The following is an 18,686-nucleotide window of genomic DNA, read 5'->3' on the forward strand; positions in this document are numbered from 1 at the left end:
ATTGACACTTTGACAGAAGATCAGCAGAAACCCTATGTGGAGGAATTTGATGATAATTTGCCTTTAAACGTGGTCACGTTGTAGTGGAAAGTTTAACGTACCAATACCTTAAAGTAGCACTGTTACAGACAAGGGAGAGAAACTGGATCCTTTCATTTCTCCTTGCCTGAATCCTCTGAGTGGTATCAGAACAACCTTTGTTTCAATGTTTTGCAGTATGTCGGCAGAATAACAGGTGAGACATTCCAGAAGGGTGTATTGTCTAGTCAAGTCCCTCTCCAATCCCTGTTAGAAGCTTCCAAAACTATGGCAGCTATTTTAAAATTTCAACAAAGTCAATTGTTTAAACAAGAGCTAAACATAATTTTAAAGAATTTGTAATACCCATCACGTCTCCATGGAGATAAAAATGCATTAACATATGAGAAATGTTGAACTCTCAGTTTTGACACAAAGATGTGAATATGAAATATTGGAACCTAGAATGCATTAAACAATTTTTTAAGGAAATATCCCAACTGGAGTAAATTGGAGTAAACCTAAAGCAAGGCAGGTTAGATTGATTATACATTAAATTAAATTTGCTGAATTTTTTCGGGACTGAAGAAGCAAGACAAGAGTTCAATCCACACTGCACAGACAATTTGTCAGTCAATCATTGAAAACTCGCCCTCCAGGCTGGCCCTTTAATTGTGGATTGATTGACTGACTACCACATCCTCCTTCCAGAGCTACAGGCCCAATCACAGGGCCAGAACCTTCAAAGACAATGCACTGTTTTAAAGAGCTGGGCCAGGCAGGAAGGTCTCACCCATTGGCTGGAAAGGAATAGTTGGGTTTGTGTTCAAACTGCAGTTGTGAGGTGATTGTTGCCATCAGGGAGTTCCTCTGGATATTATTGCAATGGCTACAGAGGGAATCCTGGTCAGAATCTGTTATCCAGGGATTACCTGGTAATTTCCTACATGGCAGGAAGTCCTTAAGTGGCTCAATTGTTACTCGCATTTCTACAATGGTGATGGATTTAAGGAGGACATCGGGCTCCACTCCTGATGTCTTTGCCGACCTTAACAGCATGCCTCCCAACTCCCACTTTATCTCCACAGTCCAATTCGCAGTTTTGAAGGTGCACATCATGAAAGACTTTTAATAAGTGATCACGAATCTGCCAAATACCAAATCTGCTATTCATAGAATGCATAAAAATGCCAGTAAAATTCACCAATTTTATATCTATTTCCAATCTAAGAATGCCCACTGAAAGATTGGACAATGTTGGAAACAATGGAAAATCCAAAACAAAAGCTTTTTGTGAATGCTTTATAATATCACTAGAAAAAAACACTTAGGAAATCTTCATGAGTGTGTTTATGAGATTGCTACACAGGTAACCTGTGCAATTCTATAGGCATTATATTTGTTTTAAATAGGATGTCACATGAACAAACACCACTTATTCAAATGGAAGCGTTAACAGAACTAAATTGACTGGACTTTCCTTTCTTTATATTAGCTTCAAAGTACTCTCTCTAGTTAATTAATTAATACTGCTTAAGGTGATATGGCATTGGAATTAATGCACATTGAGTTATCTAAATTATTCACTTGACCGAATGATGTTTGATCATTTATTTCAATAGAGGCTTCTGACTATATTTCATTATGTGCTTCATAACTAGATGTTCTTAACCGCTCGGTAAAAACAATGACTGCAGATGCTGGAAACCACATTCTGGATTAGTGGTGCTGGAAGAGCACAGCAGTTCAGGCAGCATCCAAGGAGCAGTAAAATCAACATTTCGGGCAAAAGCCCTTTATCAGGAATAAAGGCAGAGAGCCTGAAGGGTGGAGAGATAAGCTAGAGGAGGGTGGGGTGGGGAGAAAGTAGCATAGAGTACAATAGGTGAGTGGGAGAGGGGATGAGGGTGATAAGTCAAGGAGGAGGGTGGAGTGGATAGGTGGAAAAGAAGATAGGCAGGTAGGACAAGTCATGGGGACAATGTTGAGCTGGAAGTTTGGAACTAGGGTGAGGTGGGGGAAGGGGAAATGAGGAAACTGTTGAAGTCCACATTGATGCCCTGGTTTGAAGTGTTCCAAGGCGGAAGATGAGGCGTTCTTCCTCCAGGCGTCTGGTGGTGAGGGAGCGGTGGTGAAGGAGGCCCAGGACCTCCATGTCATCGGCAGAGTGGGAGGGGGAGTTGAAATGTTGGGCCACGGGGCGGTGTGGTTGATTGGTGCGGGTGTCCCGGAGATTTTCCCTAAAGCGCTCTGCTAAGAGGCATCCAGTCTCCCCAATGTAGAGGAGATCGCATCGGGAGCAACAGATACAATAAATGATATTGGTGGATGTGCATGTAAAACTTTGATGGATGTGGAAGGCTCCTTTAGGACCTTGGGTGGAGGTGAGGGAGGAGGTGTAGGTGCAGGTTTTGCAATTCCTGCGGTGGCAGGGGAAGGTGCCAGGATGGGAGGGTGGGTTGTAGGGGGGCATGGACCTGACCAGGCAGTCACGGAGGAAACGGTTTTTGTGGAAGGCGGAAAGGGGTGGGGAGGGAAATATATCCCTGGTGGTGGGGTCTTTTTGGAGGTGGCGGAAATGTCGGCGGATGATTTGGTTTATGAGAACGTTTGTAGGGTGGAAGGTGAGCACCGGGGCGTTCTGTCCTTGTTACGCTTGGAGGGGTTGGGTTTGAGGGTGGAGGTACGGGATGTGGATAAGATGCATTGGAGGGCATCTTTAACCACATTGGAAGGGAAATTGTGGTCTGTAAAGAAGGAGGCCATCTGGTTCTCCACTCAACAGGTCAATTAGAATTGATGATGGGTTTCCACCTGAAATATGAAATTGCTTATGATTTCCACAGATGTTAATTGATCTATTGAACATTTCCAGCAATGTTTGTATTTCAGAAATCCAATATTAGAGGAAGGATGATATCGAGGTCTGAGCAATGTGATTCCTGATGAAGGGCTTATGCTCGAAACGTCGAATTCTCTATTCCTGAGATGCTGCCTGGCCTGCTGTGCTTTGACCAGCAACACATTTGCAGCTGTGATCTCCAGCATCTGCAGACCTCATTTTTTACTCAATGTGTATTACAGCCTGATCTGTGGCAGAACCAGATGAGAAGTCTGACAAAGCTAACCTCGACACCAGGAGCAGCTGGCACCAGCATTGATGTTTCTCACAAGTGACATGGTGAGTTTCTCTTTAGACAGTCGAGAGTTGCTTTTAAGAGGGATTATTTCTTGCTAAATGCCTTGTTGATGGTCCAACTTACCTCAGTAATATTCACTGAGAGAAACTAGGGCAGGTACCTGGATAATTCACCTCCTGCTCATTCCGAACGGCCATCATGTTGGACACACTTTATGGGCACCAGCCACATGCACATTGTGTCCACGGGCATTGATATCTGATATGTGCCAATCTCCGAGAACGCTTGTGGCACATCTCTGATCCATTTCTGCATTTCAATGTTGCTCTTGGGCTGCACTGGCAACTCTCATTGTAATGCTGCAGCAAGGACATTGTGCACTCAGGGACACACACCCAGTTCAGGGACAGGACCAACCTGACTCACTCACTCTGAACCTATGTGATGCTCATCCAATCGGTAAAAACAAGGACTGCAGATGCTGGAAACCAGGTTATAGATTAGAGTGGTGCTGGAAGAGCACAGTAATTCAGGCAGCATCCGAGGAACAGGAAAATCGACATTTCGGGCAAAAGCCCTTCATCAGTAATACATCAGAATTCCTGATGAAGGGCTTTTGCCTGAAACATCAATCTTCCTGCTCCTCGGATGCTGCCTGAACTGATGTGCTTTTCCAGCACCACTCTGATCGAGAAGATGCTCATCCCATCCCTGCCTTGCATTGCCTTCTCACGCTTTGCCCCTGAGCCAGGGATATCAGGCTCACATTATTCCTGTCTTGTCTGGACCTTTAGCACAGACACAAAGTCAGCAACACCAAATCAAGGTGGATAGCCCCCTTCAGGCAGGGGTCCCAACACAGTCAGTCAAGTGTAGCCTGTGAGATTAACTCAGAGGCTTGGACATGAGCCATTTGAGGCAGTCAATGTCAGAATGCCCTCCACATGAAAGGGTAACAAGCTGAATGTCAGGCAGTACACCACCTACCTTGACGTTTCTGTCCTTTTGTGTGCAGCTTTCCTCGGCAAGTGGGAGAGGCAGCTATTAAGGGAGATGAAAGTGGGTGCTATTACCTTACTTTTGTTGAACTGCGGAGGTGTCCCATGTGAGTGGGTCAGCAACCCAGAGGGCATACATTCACAACAGTGTTGCAGCCAATAGTGAGAGTGGTAAATCCTCAGCCTTGATGGGAGGTAGGTACAGACACAGAGCGAGAGTGAATGTGAGGTATTGGAGAGAAGATGGTGGCACCTCACTGCAGGAGTGGAGAAGGACGTTTACCTTACCCTATAGTGCTGGGCATTCATCCACACGGGTGAGACTGATTGGCATTTCTCAGACCAGGATGGCATGCGCTGGTGATGTGGTGTTTGCTGCTGGTCCTGGAGAGCAGGAAGTGCAGCACCACTTCATTCAACAGGACCCCCAGGACTGTATGGATATCCCCCTCTTTGCAATGTGAAAGGCAAATGTCAGCAACCATACAGTTCCAATCTGACAGTGCTGGTCTGAGTGTATGGACAGGTTTTTAGAGAAGGCTGTACTTGTGGAATGCTAGTGAATTCTGGGACATCCTCTTTGTGGTGAATTGTTCCCAGAATGAGGCTTGATAAGATGGGGTAAAAATCAGCTGTAAGAGACACCATAGGGCTGTCATAGGTAATTAGCAACAATCAAAAAATGTGGTGCTGGAAAAGCACAGCAGGTCAGGCATCATCCGTGGAGCAGGAGAATCGACGTTTTGGGCATAAGCTCTTCATCAGGAATGTCTTCAGCCTCTGCAGTCCTCACTTTCTCTTTTCTCATACGTAATTAGCAAGGTGAGTTTTGCAAGATACGAGAGAAGCCATTAGGCCTCATGGTGAGAAACCCTACAAGAAACCTGACACTACTCAGATTTAGGAGAATGTGAGGACTTGAGAAGCTGGAGATCAGAGCCAAAAAGTGTGGCGCTGGAAAAGCACAGCAGGTCACGTAGCATCCGAGGAGCAGGAGAATCGATGTTTCGGGCATAAGCCTGCATCAAGAATGGGCAACTCAGTCAAAAAAAGTAAGAATTGGCCCTTAGTACTGCTTTTTTATATTTGTAGTCAGTTTTCTCCCCTTTTCTAATTTGTCCTCAATGTTAATGATTTGGTCAGTTTTTGCTGCTTTTGATATTTGAATATTCTGACATTTCACCTGTCTTTGCACAATTATATGCTTTTCCCTTTTAATTTGATTTAATGTTTCTAGTTAACCATGGATGTTAGGTCTGACCCTTACAATTTTTCTTGCACCTTGAAATGTGTCTATTCAGTATTTTCTGAAATATCCCTTTAAATGTCTGCCACTGCATCTCAGTTGACCTGTCCTTTAACCTAATTGACTTCAGCCACCTTTGCTTTCATGCCCTTAATGTTTTTTAAAAATTGTCTCAGACCACTCCTCTTTCCCACAAACTAAAACAAAATTCAATCATGCAATGGTCACTGCTACCCAGAGATACTTTTACTGTGAGATTAGTAATTGGTCTCAGCTTACTGCACAATTCCACATCTAGTATAGTCTGTTTTCTGGTTGGCTCCAAACCATGCTACACAAACAAATTATCATGAAAACACCCTATGAACTCTTCATCTAGGCTAATCTTTGCTCATCGGATTTTCCAAGAGATATGTAGATCAAAATCTCTCAAGATTTTTGCCATGCCTTTCTCATGAGCTCTCATATTTCTTCTTTTACACCCAATCTTACTGTTAGGAGGCCTGTACACAACTCCAAACTTTGACTCCATGCCTCTATCATTTCTCAATTTTACCCAAGCTGTTTCCATATGCTTAATTTTACCAGAATGGATCCACCCTGACCAAACCTGTAGTGTACCGGGCAGGAAGATCGCTGAAAGTCTCGCATTCCTCAGGGATACGATCGCCTACGTGCAGGACTGGGGTGGGGGGTGGACACCTGCCTTATCACCCTGGACCAGGAGAAAACTTTTGACAGGATATCACATACTTGTATGAGAGATGTTCTCTCCAAAATGGGCTTTGGGAAGGGAATCTGCAATTGGATCAGACTGCTCTACACCAACGTTGTCGGTGCAGTCTCAATCAATGGGTGATTAGATTGATTAGATTAGACTTACAGTGTGGAAACAGGCCCTTCGGCCCAACAAGTCCACACCGACCCGCCGAAGCGCAACCCACCCATACCCCTACATATTACCCCTTACCTAACACTATGGGCAATTTAGCTTGGCCAATTCACCTGACCCGCACATCTTTGGACTGTGGGAGGAAACCGGAGCACCCGGAGGAAACCCACGCAGACACGGGGAGAACGAGCAAACTCCACACAGTCAGTCGCCTGAGTCGGGAATTGAACCCGGGTCTACAGGCGCTGTGAGGCAGCAGTGCTAACCACTGTGCCACCGTGCCGCCCAAATCAGAAAGTTTGCCAGTCAGATCTGGAGTCAGGCAGATCTCCTGCCTTGTTTGAGTGCTGCATAGAGCCATTTGCCGAGTCCATCAGGAAGGATGTGAGCCTGAGAGGGGTTACTATTCCTGGCAGCGGGGGGCTGCAGGTTAAGGCCTCCCTGTACATGGATGATGTCGTCATTTTCTGCTCAGATCCACTGTCTGTGCACAGACTGTTGTGCATATGTGACCAGTTTGAACGGGCCTCGGGGGCCAAGGTCAACTGAGGCAAGAGTGAGGCTATGCTCGTCAGGAACTGGGCCGACCAATCCTTCGTCCCCTTCACCGTCAGGACTGACCACCTGAAGGTGCTGGGTATTTGGTACGGTGGGGGGTGGGGGGCTGGGCTGTGCACCAAGTCTTAGGGGGAGCGTATCAAGAAAATGAGGCAGAAACTGGGCAGATGGAAGTTACGGTCGCTCTCCATTGCGGGTAAAAACCTGGTCATCAGGTGTGAGGTACTGTCAGTGTTGTTATATGTGGCACAGGTCTGGCCTATTCCCAGAACCTGTGCCGTCGCAGGCACTCGGGCCATCTTTCATTTTGTATGGAGATCAAATATGGCCAGGGTCCGAAGGGACTCGATATATAAAGATCTGGGCAACGGGGAAAAAACACACCCAATGCAACCCTCACCCTGATGGTGTGTGGCTGCATCAAGCTGTGCATGGATCCCCGGTACGCAAACACCAGTGTCACTACGTACTGAGGTTCTACCTGTCCCCGGTGTTGCGAAGGATGGGCCTGGCCTCGGAACGCTCTGAGTAGTTGGACCGTTCCATATCACCTGTCCTTTGTAGAGAAATTTATGAAGAAAAACACCTTTGACCACAAGTCCATCAGGAAGTGGTCAGCACGTAGTGTCCTTGAGACCCTTCGGGAAAAGGAGAGGGCGGATCCTGTTCAGTAGTTCCCTGAGCAGACTGTCAAGGTCATTTGGCAGAATGCCTCATCGCCAGAACTTTCCAACAAGCACCAAAACATGGATTGGCTGGTGGTGAGAAGGGCTCTGCCTGTGAGATCCTTTATGCGCGCCCGGACTCTCTGCCACACCGCACGCTGCCCTCGAAGTGGTTGTGGAGGGGACAAGACTGTCACACACCTCCTTCTGGAATGTGCCTACACAAAGGAAGACTGGAGAGGAATGCAGTGGTGTTTGTCGAGGTTCATCCCAAACAGCTTCGTGACGTGGGACTCCATGCTCTACAATCTGTTCCCCGGGATGACACCAAGAAGAACATCAACTGTGCCTGGAGGATCATCAACACAGTGAAAGACGCTCTTTGGTCTGTCCGAAACCTGTTGATCATCCAGTTGAAGGAGTTGACCCCGACTGAGTGTTGCAGACTGGTACATTCCAAGGTCCAGGACTACGTGTTGAGGGACGCGCTGAAGCCTGGGGCAGCTGCCGCCAAGGCACGGTGGGGAAAGACCACCGTGTAACGTCTGCCTGCCCAAGAACAGGGGGCTGACGCAGTAGGTGGGCTCCGCTGACGCCTCAGCTAAATATATGGATAGTAAATGTACAGACCTGTATGTACAAATGATTACTCTATCTCTGTATGCAAAGAAATGGAATGTTTACATATGTGTGGCATGACCAATTGTACAGATCATCAAAATATTTTTATGAATAAAGTATATTTTTGAAATAAAAAGAATAATTTTACCAGAATGGCATAGTTGCATGGAGGGTTTCTCTCCCTGAGCCCCAGCAAGTTTTCTTATATTATTTTCCCAAATGCACCTCCTTACTTATGCACAAAGTCCCTGTGGTGTCTCCCATTCACTACCACAGGCAGAAGTACTGATTGCTGCTGACACCTTCCAGGACTCCTGGCCCTAGTGCCATCTTTGAAGCACATTTATCTGCACATGCTGAAAGCACACACCCACCCTGGACAGTTCCTGTCAATTGCCCCCGATATGTTGGACAGAGGGGTTTTGTCACCTACCTTTGTTGATGGGAGCTGAAGATCCTGGGGGGAAGAGGTACATAAATTCACTGTCCATCCAGTATGCCCTGAGGAGCACAGGAGGGCAAGTGGCAAACTGGAGTCATCAGGTTACTGCCCTAACATTCATGTGAGGAATTGTCATTGTCTAGTTCTTATCTGGTCGGTGGGAGAATGGGAAACTGCATATCAATGAGGTGCGATTATAGATAACAATGAGATGTTAATGCACACTAATACATGAAAATAGGTCTCTTGCTGCTCGCTGGTGAGAATCCTGTCACACCGTTCGACACTTGTTTGTAAAATGGAACCATTTTCTCTTGACATTGGGAATCTTCTTACTGCTGATCTCAAACAATTCTCCCAACTTGCTCATCAATGCCCGTGTCATTCTGTAGCTGGAAAATTTCAGCCCCACATCCTGAATTCTTGAATTTAAATCATCCTGCACTATTGTGCTGATATTGTTATTAATGATCAGGGTCACTTTTCTACTTTTCCAAACTTTCCTTTCATTCATAAATGCTTGCATCCTTCAGAGCAGGGTCGAGCAGAGTAGCTTTTCATTTGTCATTTCTATCATATACAACTGATACAGTAGAAACGAGACAGCGTTCCTACAGGAGGGTGCCACATGGACAGCACAAACTGTGCTTTTCAGTTCTAATCCATGTCATTTTATAGTCATGACCCTGTAATGGCTATCAGATCATACTTATTCATTTCCATTTGCAGTCTCGGTTCTGCTGTTATATTTAGAATGTTATGTACATTCAGAAACAGCCATTAGTTTTACCATTTTACAATGTTTGTAACTTCCAGTCTTTGCTGTTGGTTGACTTCTAGATTCATACTTCCTATTTTTTCCTGTCATAGTTTGTTGATTATTTTCTGTAATAATACCTTTCTCTTTGGCCTTCACTGTTCTTTTTCATTTACCACATCTCACCATTTCAGATCCTTTCACCTCCTATTCAATTTGAAATCCTCTCTAATTCTCTTGTTAGACACAAATTGAAACCCACTTCTCCCACAAGTCTTTGAGCTAAACATTCGTCTCTCTAACCTCATTTGCCATAAGCCATTTGGCTCAAGAAATAATGCACGGTTTTATGATCTTTGAGGTTCTGCTTCTCAGTTTTCCACCTATCACCTCATACTAACTGTACATCTGCCAACTGACTATCTTTCTTTGTCCTGCCTCTTGTGGAGTCACACTCTTTGCTGCCGAGAACAGTGCCAAGTCTCTTTACCATGCTGCCCTCATGACCACTAGATTTATTCCTACTCTCCACTCTTGGATGGTTTCCTGTACCACAGTACCATGGTCCAATAGCTCAACTACCCCCAATCCTCATTCTCATCCAGCCAAGCTGAAAGGATCTCAAACCCATTGGCCAATTACAAAAGCGGATGCTTCTGAGCTCCTGCCGTCTAGGTCCTTTGACCTGCTTCACTTGAAATCACACTCTTTTGTCCCTGGCAAAAGTAAATGATTCTACCATATGAAGAGTAACTGCTTTCTGGTACAAAGAATCCAGGTAACATGCTCATTCCCTGATGCATTACAGTGTCTATAGCTTAGCCTCCAGCTCAAAACCTCTGAGCCAAAGCTGCTGAAACGTCCATCACTTGCCTCAGATGTGTTGGTTTGGGACCATACTGGTGTCTAGGAACACCCACGTGCTGTGACACATCACCTGACCGACCATCTTTAATGTATTCTCAGGAACTGTTTTGTTATTGTATTAGACTTTATATTGAGTTATGTTTCTATAGCATCATGGCACACTTCAAAGCACTGCATTGGCCTTTAATCACTTTAGAACATTCTGAGGTCATGAAATGTTTTATATAATTATAAGTCTTTCCTTTCTAATTTATGTTCATTCATTTGATTATCTTTACTAAATAAGCTCAGCTCCTTTCTTCATCAATTACCTGAAAGCGTCAAAAAGATAATTAAATGCCACGCTATGTCAAGGATTTGCTATATTGCCTGCTGATACAATATACTTTACCACTAAGAGTAATGTCTATGTGCTCAGTTTAACCTTATGATTAAATTCCATGGCAAATGATGAGAGTAGATAATCTGAAACATAGCATTATCAGCTATCAGATCCACAGCTTTATATACGGCTGCATATAGTTACTACTTACAGTAGGATGAATATACCACGAGTTGTGACAAACATACATTATTTATGTCTCCCTCACTGATAAAAATAATATCATGATACAACCATTTAATGTGCAAACTGTGTAGGATCCTGAAGGAATGAACCACATTCATACAGGACTTTATAAAGATGCCCCAAAGAACTTTGTAACTAATAACCTCCTTTTGAAATGTAATCAATAACAAGCAAATAAGGCTTTGATATTGTTTCATGGAAGATAATGTCAAACATAACTTTGTTGTGTCATAACAATGTTACTAGGGTAATCAATTAATAGAGCCAAGAATGTTAGAATTGGAAAATGAGAGCCCTCTTAAAAATGTAATAGGACTTGTCTATGGGCCCCTTGATAACAACAATGAGGCAGTAAAAGTGCATTGATTCTGCAAAAGGAGAGACCTGTAGAATAAAAATAATTTCTAATGTGAGACTTTGACTTTCATGTAGATAGGGAATAGAAGAGAGGCTCAGGTCAGAAAGGTGGTGAGTTCCTTGAGTACCTGTAGGATAAAGGTCTAGAATCACCAAGAGGGCAGGACCTTTTCAATTTAGTAATGAGTATTTGGATAGATTTAGTTTATAGTCTAGCTATAAAGAAACATTTATCAAATTGTGAACCTAAATGACTGAATTCAATATAAAGTTTGGAGAAGTGAAATGAAAATTTTCAGGTAGCCAAGAAAGCAAACTTTAACAGGATGAGATAGAGACTACACAGTGTTCAAAACCAATATTGGGCAAAAATATAGGCAAATACTGGTAGCTGTTCAAAGAAGAATTTAGCTTAATACATAAATACACACCTCAAAATGAGGGAAGAACTTTTTATACTTACTAAGTCATTTATAGTTGACAAAACAAAAGACGAGAGACAATGTTAATCGGAAAAAAAGGACATACAAAAATAGAAAAAATAATATAGATTTGGGAATTGGGAATTACATAAAGAACAGCAGATGAAAGTAAAAGAGACAGTGAGAACTGCAAAAAGAAATGAAAAATAAACTTTTGAGATGTGACATACCTCTTAGGTCTGGTCCAAGGGCATCTTTTAGCTATGTGCTGGAGAAAATGAAGTTCCAAAGAGCATTGACCACCAAGAAAGCAGACATAATTTCCTTTTGCTTTGAATGTGAGTTATTTCAAGATGCAAGAAATGTCTGGGAATATCTGATTTAAAAAAAATAAAAAAAGGTTGGAGATACAAATATATATTGAATTAAAAGGTTATAGGGACTAGGCTGGAAACTAGGATTGAGAGCAAGATAAGATCAGCCATGATCACATTAAATGGTAGAGCAAACTTGGGGGCCTGAATTGCTTACACCTGATCCTCGTTCTTATAGAGTCATACAGATGTACAGCACAGAAACAAACCCTTCGATCCAATCCGTCCATGCTGACCAGATATCCCAACCCAATCTAGTCCCACCTGCCAGCACCCGGCCCATATCCCTCCAAACCCTTCCTATTCATATACCCTTCCAGACAACTCTTAAATGTTGCAATTGTACCAGCATCCACCACATCCTCTGGCAGCTCATTCCATACATGTACCACCCTCTGTATGAAAACATTGCCCCTTTATATCTTTTCCCTCTCACCCTAAACCTATGCCCTCTAGTTCTGGACTCCCTGACCCCAGGGAAAAGACTTTGTTTATTTATCCTATCCATGCCCCTCATAATTTTGCAAACCTCTATTAGGTCACCCCTCAGCCTCCGACGCTCCAGGGAAAACAGCGCCAGCCTGTTCAGCCTCTCCCTGTAGCTCAAATCCTCCAACCCTGGCAACATCCTTGGAAGTCTTTTCTGAACCCTTTCGAGTTTCACAACATCTTTCCGATAGGAAGGAGACCAGAATTGCACACAATATTCAAACTGTGGCCTAACCAATCTCCTGTACAGCTGTAACATGACCTCCCAACTCCTGTACTCAATACTCTGACCAATAAAGGAAAGCATACCAAACGTCATCTTCACTATCCTTTCTACCTGCAACTCCACTTTCAAGGAGCTATGAACCTGCACTCCAAGGTCTCTTTGTTCAGCAACACGCCCTAGGACCTTACCATTAAGTGTATACATCCTGCTAAGATTTGTTTTCCCAAAACGCAGCACCTCGCATTTATCTGAATTAAACTCCATCTGCCACTTCTCAGCCCATTGGCCCAGCTGATCAAGATCCCGTTGTAATCTGAGCCTTCTTCGCTGTCCACTACACCTCCAATTTTAGTGTCATCTGCAAACTTACTAACTGTATCTCTTATGCTCACATCCAAATCATTTATATAAATGACGAAAAGTAGTGGACCAACACCGATCTTTGTGGCACTCCACTGGTCACAGGCCTCCAGTCTGAAAAGCAACCCTGTACCATCGCCCTCTGTCTTCTATGTTTGAGCCAGTTCTGTATTCAAATGGCTAGTTCTCCGTGTATTCCGTGAGATCTAAAGTTGCTAACTAGCCTCCCATGGGGAACCTTGTCGAACACATTACTGAAGTCCATATAGATCATATCTACTGCTCTATCCTCATCAATCCCCTTTGTTACTTCTTCAAAAAACTTAATCAAGTTTGTGAGACGTGATTTCCCATGCACAAAGCCATGTTGACTATCCCAAATCAGTCCTTGCCTTTCCAAATACATGTATATCCTGTCCCTCAGGATTCCCTCCAACAACTTGCCCACCACCGAGGTCAGGCTCACTGGTCTATAGTTCCCTTGCTATTCTTACCACCTTTCTAAGCAGGGGCACCATGTTAGCCAACCTCTAGTCTTCCAGTACCTCACCTGTGACTCTCGATGATACAAATAATTCTGTGAGAGGCCCAGCAATCACTTCTCCAACTTCCCACAGAGTTCTAGAGTACCCCTGATCAGGTCCTGGGGATTTATCCACATTTATGGATTTCAAGACATCCAACACTTCCTCCTCTGTAATGTGGACATTTTTCATGATGTCACCATCGATTTCCCTACAATCTCATATCTTCCATGTCCTTTTCCACAGTAAATATTTATGCAAAATACTCATTTAGTATCTCCCCCATTTTTTGTGTTTTTATGTAACTAATAGTTACAAATCAGTCTCCCTGAAACACAAATTTTTCCTCTCTCTTCCCTTCAAAACTAAAGTAAGTAACAAAAAAAAATTAGAAAAGCATTCCCACACCAGGTAAAGTACACTCTTGGAGGCAAAATCATATCAGTATGTGTCAGTCCAATGAGAAGGGAAGCATTTCTAAGCCTGGATCTTAGGACTGGAGTGGGTAAAGTAGAACAAATGTCAGTGGGTAAACATTTAGGGGATAGTCATAATTGTATCATGAAGTTTGGAATGATGATGGAAAAGGACAATGTTCAGCCCAGAGTAAGAATAATTAACTGGGACTCAGCTGACTTCAGTGAGTAATTAAGGAATTGAGCTGATAGACTGAAGCCAAATGTTTGCAAGAGAAACTGTAGCTGAACTGTTTGCTTCTTTCAATGCAGAGATGGTTAGGGCATATTCCTGCAAAAGGGAAAGAAAGTTAGGCCAGATACATCCAGAACTCCCTGGATAAAAAAGGAAGCAGAAATTAGATAATGATAAAGAAAGTGTGCTGACAATAGTTGTTGGTTAGAAAATGCAATTAAAAAGCTGTTGAAGGTGTAGAAGGGTGGTAAGAAAGCAAATAAGTGAAACAAAAAGGGATGATGAAAACAGAGAGCTGCTTTTCAGACTGGAGGCCTGGGACCAGCAGTGTGATGCAAGGTTTGGTGCTGGATCCAATGGTTTTTGCCACTTATATAAATGATTTGGATGTGAACGTAGGAGGTATGGTTAGTAAGTTTGCAGATGACACCAAAATTGGAGGTGTAGTGGAAAGTGACAGAGCTCCCTCAGAGTATAATGGGATCTTGCTCAGATGGGCTAATGGGTCAAGAAATGGCACGTGGAAGTTAATTTAAATAAATGTGAGGTGCTGCATTTTGGAAAGGCAAATCAGGGTAGGACTTATGCACTTAATGATAAAGTCCTGAGGAGTGTTGCTGCACAAAGACACCTTGGAGTTGTGACGATGCTGCCCCTTTAACAAGGCTATTTTGTCCTTGGGTGTTTTTTAAGAGAACTTATAAAGGTAGAGTTGCTGAATTGTCTGGGCTTGAGCCTAGTTTAACAATGGCATGGAAGTGATCAGTTCTCCCAGTTCAGGATGTTTCTAGTTTCTTTTAGTTGTAACAGTCAGAAGCTGCTGCAGTGGAGAAAGATTCCGAGCTTCAGCAGATGGTTCCTGATTGACTTTCTCTCTGAAAACTCTCTTGGCTGTAAAAACCTGTGTTTGAATTTACCTTTTGCCAAGGGGTGTGTTTCTGGCATGTTAAGGAATTGGACCAGCTCCTGAGTTAAGTTGCTGTATTGTGTTGCTTACCTTTGCAAACTGTTAAATTATTCTGAATTCCATTTTCTTTTGTTCATGTTTGAACTTTAGTATCTAAATAAATTCTATTTTGCTAAGAGCCACGTGGAATACCTGCTTCACATCTGCCTTTGAAACAAGAAAAGGTTAGGGTCTGGGATACCTTCTTAAGATATTTTGAGGGGGGTTCTAGCCTCATTCATAATAGAGTGCTGGTTCATAGTTCATTGAAAATGGAGTCCCAGGTTGACAGGGTAGAGAAGAAGGCATTTTGTACACTTGCCTTTATTGGTCAGTGCATTGAGTAAAGGAGTTGGAAAGTCATGTTACAGCTGTATAGGACATTGGTTTGTCCAGTTTTAGAATGCTGTGTTCAATTCTGGTATCCCTGCTATAGGAAAGATGTTGTGAAGCTTAAAAGAGTTCAGCAAAGATTTATAAGGATGTTGCCAGGGTTGGAGGTTTGAGCTATAGGGAGAGGCTGATTAGGCTGGGGCTAATTTCCCTAAAGAGTCAGAGACTGAGGGGTGGGCTTATAGAAGTTCATAAAATCACGAGAGGCATGGATAGAGTGAATAGCCAAGGTCTTTTCCCGTGGGTAGAGGAATCCAAAACCAGAGGGCATAGGTTTAAGGTGAGAAGGGAACAATTTTCAAGGGACCTAATGGGCAACACTTTCATGGAGAGGGTGGTGCATGTCTGGAATGGACTGCCAGAGGAAGTGGTGGAACCTGGTACAATTACAACATTTGAAAGGCATCTGGATGGATACATGAATAGGAAGGGTTTTGAGGGATATAGACCAAATACCGACAAATAGAACTAGATTGATGAGGATAACTGGTAGTCATGGACAAGGTGGGCTGATGTTTCTGTTTCCATGCTATACACCTCTATGATTCTATGACTCGATGCTTGGCAGCTAACAGAACAGGAAATCCCAAAAACTCCACAGGCATATAATTAATAAAGGTTTAGTAAAAGGACATGTCAGGTCAATTAGGTAAAGAGGATATACGCATTGAAGCAGGACACATTGTTAATGTATTAAATGAATACTTTTGCATCTGTCTTTACCAAAAATACATGTGCTTCCCCAGCCCACATTGATAGAGGAGGACATCCAGTCTCTAGAATATTTCAAATTTCATAAGAAGCAAGTATTGGATAGACTAACTGTATGCAAAGTTCACAAGGCACATGGACCAGATGAGATGCATCCAAGTATATTGAAGGAAGTGACAATGGAATTCACTGGGGTATTGGCCATAGTCTTCGAGTAAAAAATGAGGTCTGCAGATGCTGGAGATCACAGCTGCAAATGTGTTGCTGGTCAAAGCACAGCAGGCCAGGCAGCATCTCAGGAATAGAGAATTCGACGTTTCGAGCATAAGCCCTTCATCAGGAATAAGAGAGAGAGCCAAGCAGGCTAAGATAAGAGGTAGGGAGGAGGGACTAGGGGGAGGGGCGATGGAGGTGCGATAGGTGGAAGGAGGTCAAGGTGAGGGTGATAGGCCGGAGTGGGGTGGGGGCGGAGAGGTCAGGAAGAGGATTGCAGGTTAGGAGGGCGGTGCTGAGTTGAGGGAACCGACTGAGACAAGGTGGGGGGAGGGGAAATGAGGAAACTGGAGAAATCTGAATTCATACCTTGTGGTTGGAGGGTTCCCAGGCGGAAGATGAGGCGCTCCTCCTCCAGCCGTCGTGAAGTTGTGTTCTGCCGGTGGAGGAGTCCAAGGACCTGCATGTCCTCGGTGGAGTGGGAGGGGGAGTTAAAGTGTTGAGCCACGGGGTGATTGGGTTGGTTGGTTCGGGCGGCCCGGAGGTGTTCTCTGAAGCGTTCCGCAAGTAAGCGGCCTGTCTCGCCAATATAGAGGAGGCCACATCGGGTGCAGCGGATGCAATAGATGATGTGTGTGGAGGTACAGGTGAACTTGTGGCGGATATGGAAGGATCCCTTGGGGCCTTGGAGGGAAGTGAGTGTGGAGGTGTGGGCGCAAGTTTTACATTTCCTGCGGTTGCAGGGGAAGGTGCCGGGGGTGGAGGTTGGGTTGGTGGGGGGTGTGGATCTGACGAGGGAGTCACAAAGGGCGTGGTCCTTGCGGAACGCTGATAGGGGAGGGGAGGGAAATATATCCTTGGTGGTGGGGTCCGTTTGGAGGTGGCGGAAATGGCGGCGGATGATACGTTGTATGCGGAGGTTGGTGGGGTGGTAGGTGAGAACCAGTGGGGTTCTGTCTTGGTGGCAGTTGGTGGTAGGTGAGAACCAGTCGCTCCTCCGCCCTTGAGTCTCCTCCACTTCCCGCTCCTCCGACCTTGAGCCCCGCTCCTCCAACTGCCACCAAGACAGAACCCCACTGGTTCTCACCTACCACCCCACCAACCTCCGCATACAACGTATCATCCGCCTCTACAATGATGTCGTGCAGACCCTCCTTCACTATCAAGCTATAGAGCTCTATCTGTTGGATCCTGCTGTCTCTGGTTATGAGTCACGTTAAGTACTTAATTGTTGCCAAGCAAACGATAACTTGGTAATTAATTAGATTAACTGTGGTGTCTCATTTTTCAAAACTTAATTATTCCTGAGGACGTTAAAAAGGATATGTATTTTATTTCTCTCTCTTTCTTTTGCCTCTTTCTCTTTGCTGTATCTTTTCTTCAATTTGATTCTTGCTTTCTCCCAAAGGATAAGTCTACTATGGACCGATATGAATACAGTTTGTGATCTCGTGGCCTATACTATTTTAAGATGGTTTTGATCTGTTTGGATCCAGGTTCATGCTCTTGCTCAGAAATCTGGCGCCAGTTGTTTTCTGAATTTTCAGTGCAGGATGAGATTATTCCTACACCAAGCCGACTACCGTCTCTTCTCATACTTCAGAGTTTTACTTTACTGCAGGAGAACATATGCCAAATTTCCATCTAGCTGAGGAGATTTTGATGTGTGAGTTGTAGCTCTATTGTTTTGGAGAAAATCCAATTTTCATCCATATTCCTAACATCTCAATGTTGTTCTCTGGCCTTATTGCAGGTCAGGAATGCCTAGTCAGTAAAATGCACACTTACCCTCAAAACTCGCCAAAATCATGCCAGGTTTTAGAGTCCACGAAGAAAATGCGAAGCCTGCTGAAGAATTGGGAAAATTTATAAGTGTAGAATGTTTTAATGCCTTGATTCATCATCAGGATCTGCTCTGCAAAGAGAAGTTGATCCTTACATCGAGAAGCATTGTGTCATCATTACTGCTACAATGAGTTGAAAAATATGTTTTTTGGCTGAGTCCAAGTTGTTTCAAGATTTTTGGAGGAGTTTTCACCTCAAGACCTAGTGAGATTTTCCATCATATCTTAACAAACATGCCTTATTAACAACCAGTAGAATCCCTATGCTGTCCTTCTCATTCTAGACTCATCTTACTATATGCTGTTGCCAGAAGATCTTAACACTCAGTGGATATCTGCTGAAAATTCAGCATATCATCTTTGAAAGGCCTCCATAGATTTTTTTTTCATAACTACAGGATCCA

Source organism: Hemiscyllium ocellatum, chromosome 2 (genome assembly GCF_020745735.1).
Source record: "Hemiscyllium ocellatum isolate sHemOce1 chromosome 2, sHemOce1.pat.X.cur, whole genome shotgun sequence".
Taxonomy (NCBI): Eukaryota; Metazoa; Chordata; class Chondrichthyes; order Orectolobiformes; family Hemiscylliidae; genus Hemiscyllium; species Hemiscyllium ocellatum.